We start from the raw sequence: 6,091 nt of genomic DNA on the forward strand, positions 1-6,091 counted from the left end.
GTCTCTTCCTGTGTCAGTGGGAGCCTCGCATCTAAGCTGGATTTAGAAGGTTGCTACTTTGGACTGAAAGGTATCCCCAACTCTAGTTTGTAAGCAAGTGGAGCAGAATGCTTCAATTATTTCAAGGTTTAGCGGTAAAGCTCTGCAACTCTCACAACCATTTTAATTGGTGTGAATTTTAAAGTGACTCAATCTGTTGGCTGGAGTATCTAACGGCTTAACCACGGGGTCACGTTGGAAAATTTTTCCAATTGCTTTTGTTTTTCCTACTGAAGATGCATTTGAACGTTCTTGTAGTTTGCAGTTGGCTGGTTCTGATGTTTGGTCCTGAGGAGGCCCAAGTATCCGTAGAGGAAGAATCTGAAACCTCAAGCCACTCGAGTGCTGTCTGGGCAGATGGAGACCCCAACCCGAGGGCCAATGACGGGCTCAGCATGGGCGCAGGGCCGCCCGATGCAACAGGCCACGTATTTGCCGGTTACAAAACATCATAAGCACACACCCCCAGGTGTGCACACACGCTCTGTACACATCTGTCCCTATCAACACCAGCACACACCCCCAGGTGTGCACACACGGTCTGTACACGCTCACGTCTGTCCATGCCAACAACAGCATACACCCCGAGGTGTGCACACACGCTCTGTACACATCTGTCCCTGCCAATGCCAGCACAGATCCCCAAGGTGTGCACACACATTCCATACGCGCTCACATCTGTCCCTGCCAACGCCGGCATACACCGCCAAGGTGTGCACACACGCTCTGTACACACTCACATCCCTCCCTGCCAATATGAGTACACATTCCCAGGGATGCACACAGGCTCTGCACATACTCATGTCTGTCCCTGCAGCCTGAGTCAAACAGTCACAGAGAGGCAGAGGAGGAGGAAGAAGGATGCGATGGGCACTAAGGTCCTGGGCCAGTTCCCCTCCCTACCTCGGGAGAGACCCCTCATGTGATCCTGCCATCACTCACCCTTCCGCCTCCATCCTCCATCCTCCCACAGGGATCAGGAGGATGCCCACTGCACAGAGCTGTGATGAGCATGAACAGAAGATGGCAGGAGCTCACGCCAAGGTGCTGAGCACGGGGCCTACGGAGTGCTTCTTTCTGCTGTGGCTGACATCATCAAACAGACTGACACAGCTTCTGCAGAGAATGCCACTTGCTAAGAAACTGAAACGTGTGACCTAGGAGCCTGTGAAGGTCTAAGAACAAACCAACAAACCAAACGGTTTTGTTTGTTTTTCAAACACCATAGCCTGTTTTTTCTTTTTTTTCATGCTCTACCTTGGGTATCATTTAGTTTAATTTCAAAGTAAGTCCAATAATTACACAAAATCACAGGACTGAGCATGGAGCATTGTTTCACTTCATGTCCTCCAGCCTTTAGGACACATTAAGGAAAGACATGATTCCAGGATTCCCATTAGAAAGGCTGCCCTGAGGCACCTGCTGGGGCAGCCAAATTGCAGCTGTTGATGCTGCCCCCAAGCTGCTTGGATGAAGCAGAAGATTCCGGAGGTCTCCTTTCTTCTGCCCCTTGTCCAGGAGAGAAGGTGGGGGGAGAAAGGTGAGAGAAGATAGGAAGAAGGAGGGGGGAAGGAGGGAGAGAGGAGGGGAGAGGGAGGGAGAGAGGAGGGGGGAGGGAGGGATAGGGAGAGGGAGGGAGGAGGGGCATGTTCCATCCACCAAGGCAGCTACACTGCAGAGAGAATGGAGGGTGTGTTGCCTCTCAGGACAGCAAGTTCAAGCTGTTTATAATTGTTAGCATAAACAGTGACCAGCTGAGGACAGGGCTGTCATTGGAGTTGACGTTTTATTTTCATAGTTGATATTGGGGACCTGGACCTAAAGCAGCGTGCCTTGCCCTTTTGCCAGATGGGCCTATGCTTCTCTATACTTGAGTCTATTTGACTAAATACCCGATATTGACTAGGAATTATGATGTGTAGGATACCCCTTACCACAGTAACGTCAAACTCATATTCTAAATGCAATTTATTCAGGGACTGGCTTCTAACTCTGGGTAGGAATGTTAAGCTCAGTCCAGTTCAATTCAGTAAGCATTTATCAAGAAACTCCTAGACCAAGAGCTCTGTTAGACACTGGGTATGGGGTGATGGGGATACGAAGATGTGGAATTAGAACTCGAGAAGCTCAAATGTTTCCATTTAATTCCCTAATGCAATTACTAAGCTTCAACCTGATGGCTGTAATGTCTAAATTCACTTTTTCTTTATTCCAGTTCTACATAACAAAGCACAAATAATCACAGAGGAATGATTCTGTGTTGGACTATTCAGTGGACAGAGAAGAGCATTCTGACCGGCGTGAGACACTGTCTTCCTTCCCAGGGAGCCCGTGAGGTGGCTGCACAGAGCACAGGCGTGAAGATTCAGGAACACGAGCATCAGGTGATGGGAGGGGCACGGAGGCAGCACCAGAAAGATGCCTGCCGAGGGGCCGCTGCAGCCAGGCCGGCCGGGAAGGTCACGGGAGTGGGCGCAGGCATCTCCCTCCAGCCGCACTTGGTTTTCATGAGGACGCGTGCACGGAAGGGGATGACACCGAAATGCTGTGGCGCTGAGGGGAGGAAGGGAGGGACACAGGGCCGACGGCTGGCCCCCACCCCTTCCGTCCCTGCCCCTATGAACGCTGCCAAAATCAGCCCCAACGGGGAGAAATGAGGTGGGTGAAAGAGGTGGACAGACGTGGCTTCCATGGAATTCACAGATTCCAGTCATTAAAAATCCCTTCTGAGTTTTCACCTGGAAAAGTTTGCCAATGTACTTAGGGACAAGAGGCGGAAGATGAAGCCAACACAATTGGGCTCAAACTGCCACCCTTCTCCTTCTCTCTTCATCCACCACCCTCCCTGGGCCCCTGAGTGTGAGAACCAGGAGCTGCACAGCCCAAGGGTGCAGCCCCTGACCAGAGGAGGGAGCCGCACGGCGGGGCCCCCAGCACGTGGATGGCAGGATCTGTGCTATGTCAGTCCCAGGGCCCCAAGCAGAGAAGGCCTGGGGCTCCCAGCTGAAGTTTTGCTGTCTACTCTCTCACCAAAGTCAAGAAGGACTGAGTGGGACCAACGCTGCACCTGACGACTCCTCAGTGGCTGCCGATGTGGTCCTCACGCTGCAGGTGAGACCCTCTAGGGAAGCCCAGAGAGTGGCGAGAATCACAGCCAGGAGTGCTCCAGTTGCCCCAAAACTCCAGCATAGCCTGAGGAAGGCAGCGCCCGCTCAGATCCCCGTGCAGGCTTGTGTGGCACACTGGTGAGGCACACAGCACCAGAACATGGCACTTTAAGTGGCTTTGTGGGGTGTAGGAACACAAAGTGTGGTCTGGAGTGGCTCAGAAGTCACTCCCACCAGCCTGTGGGACCCGGACGGCCCCTTTGGACGTGGCTGGAGTCTCTCCAGGGCGGGCTCCAAAGTCCCAAGGATGAGGTGAGCGTCGGTCTTGCTCTGAGGAAGGCCCCTGACAAGTATCCTGAACATGCAGGTACACAGCTGGCTGACTCATCTGAAGGGACCTGCTGAGCTACGAGCTAGGGACAGCTAGAGAAAACTGCATGAACCTTTGTGACTACTCACAGGTAGGTAGCTACTGCCTGAGACACAAAGGTAAAGAATTAACCTGAAACTGCATATTATAAAACTTATTTTTAAATGATGGCGCTTAATTGAAAAGACTCCCAAAGAATACTGCATTAGAAAGCGACAGAGTGAAACCGTGAGGCTGACCACAGGAGTCCCTGGAAATTTCACCAAATGTTGTGTCAAAACTGAGAAACAGAAGAACTGCACCTGATGAAACATTCCATTAATCACTCGAGTCCTCCCCACATACGAAGCTATGTAAAAAGTGTTCCCAGAAGGTAAAGTGAGCAGGAGGGCTGTGAACACACAAAGAGAGAGCCACTTCGTCCACGGACCACAACAAAAGAAACGCTAATGAGTGCCGACGACACGCTGGAGTCCAGGGCTCTGGGCGCAGCTGGGACGGGGACACTCAGGGTCCCACTGTCCAGATGGGAAACCAGGGTGGAAACACCAGGGAGCCTGTCCCAGGGTGCAGAGCTAGTGAACAGTGGTTCATACTGCGACAATCCCAGCTGCCAGGCTCTGGGGCTCCTCGGGACAGAATCCTGTTGACTTCACTCTGGGGTGCGAGAGGCGGCAGCATCCCCCAAAGGCACCTGGAGAAGTGGTGTTACCCTCCATCCCCTGTCCCCGGCGTTACCCTCCGTCCCCCTGTCCCTGGTGTTACCCTACTTCCTCTGTCCCCAGTGTTGCTCACCATCCTCCTCACCTCCAGGCCCCTCTCCCTATCCTCCCTCGTTTTCCTGTTCAGCCAGAGCACATCACATGTCTCTTCCCTTTTCAAGAGGCTCAGCTGCACCCAGAGGCATTCCAGCCTATTCAGGATGGGGCACACACCCTGGGGAAATGCCAGCACAGGGCCGGAAGGGCCTGAGACCCTCTCACTGTCGCCCAGGAAGGATGGAACAGCCCACGGTCATGCTCATTGTCAGGCAGGATGAAAACTTCTGTGTCCGAAATATTCTTTTCACTGGAACGGTTCGGACCATTCGTGAACGAATCAGTTAAATACCAGCAAGTGCCATTCCCACTTATTCTCTGGCTACAGTTTTCCACCCACCAGCAACCACACTCCTAGGAATTATCCCTAACGCAGAATCAGCGCCTTGTGCCTTTAGGAAAACCTCTTTCTCTCCAGCTTTGTCCTCCTTCCACAAAAGGTGCCTCTGACTGCCTCACTCGCTGTACCAGGATTTCACTCGGCTATGGAGGAAAATCTGCGTGGGGCTCAGAGGTGGGTGGTCCCTGCATGGGCAGCAGGTCTGTGACATCCTCCGAGGAGCCTGGCCCAGGCCTGCCTCACACGCCAGGACTCTGCCTTCTGGCCCTCGGGCCCCCGAAGCTGCTTTCCCTCCAGGTGTCCTGCCCCGGGCAAGAAGGCCGGACAAGGGCCCAGGGCTGCTGTGGGTCAGGAAAGCCTCCTGACACCTCCCACTCCAGGACCCCCCATCAGCATCCCAGCATCTGGACCTGTGTCACCAGCCGCTCCGCCGTACAAGAGAATTGGATTTTCAGCTGGGTGTGCTGCTTCCCTAAACAAAGTAGGGTGTTGTTACTCAGGAAAAAGGAAAAAATTGGCATCTTCTTGGCAACCCCGCGACATCCAGCCACCGGTTCTCACCATCCCAGAGATGTCCATCCAGGGCAGATAGTGTCTTCAACCAAGCGCCACTGACCCAGAAGTGCAGTAATTAGTACACTTTCACCAGAATCACCCACTCCTTCACCTTTACACCCAAGAAAAACATGTTTGCCAGGCAAATTAGATGTCCAGGAGGTGTAAGGAAACCCCAAGCCTGCTTTAAGCCTCAGACTTTTGAGACCGTTGAGGGCTGTGCGCACAAGAGCAAGGCTGCACCCGAAAGCTCTGCTCCTGCCAGACGTCATGGACAGACCACATGGCTTAGCCACATGGACCCTTCCAGGACTTCACGAGAGGGACCTCCGTGGTACATGCAATGATGTGCACTTCGTTCAGCCTCGAACAGACCACGCCCTCGTTACAGGGTCGGTGGTCCACCTCCTGCCATCAGCCCCCCACCTCACCGAGGGTCTGTGTCTGCATCTGAAAGAACTTTGCTGTTTTACCTGGGTACGAAAATGCAGCATCGTGATGTTTAAAGGTCTTTAAATATCAACACTCCGGGTGCAGTCCTTGTCACTTTAATGCGGTCACTCGATGCAGGCCTCACTCACAACTCTGAGGTAGCTCATACCTTCCCTACCTAACCAAGGAAGAAACGAAGGCATGGAAGGTGCAGCTCCTAAGGAGCAGATTAGGATTCAAACCAGTGAACTTCGTCACATGCTGACCTACCTCTCAGGCTGAGATAACGTTGAAAATTAACCAGGTAGAACAGCGTTCCATAAATCAGCTGGAAATGGTCCTTGTGCATGGGCCTGTGGTTACTCCCTGAAGAACAAGACCATTAGCCCAAAAATCCACCTGTGTCACACTCAAATGTTTACATATACAA

This window comes from Macaca nemestrina, unplaced genomic scaffold, assembly GCF_043159975.1.
Source record: "Macaca nemestrina isolate mMacNem1 unplaced genomic scaffold, mMacNem.hap1 Scaffold_88, whole genome shotgun sequence".
NCBI classification, from domain to species: Eukaryota; Metazoa; Chordata; class Mammalia; order Primates; family Cercopithecidae; genus Macaca; species Macaca nemestrina.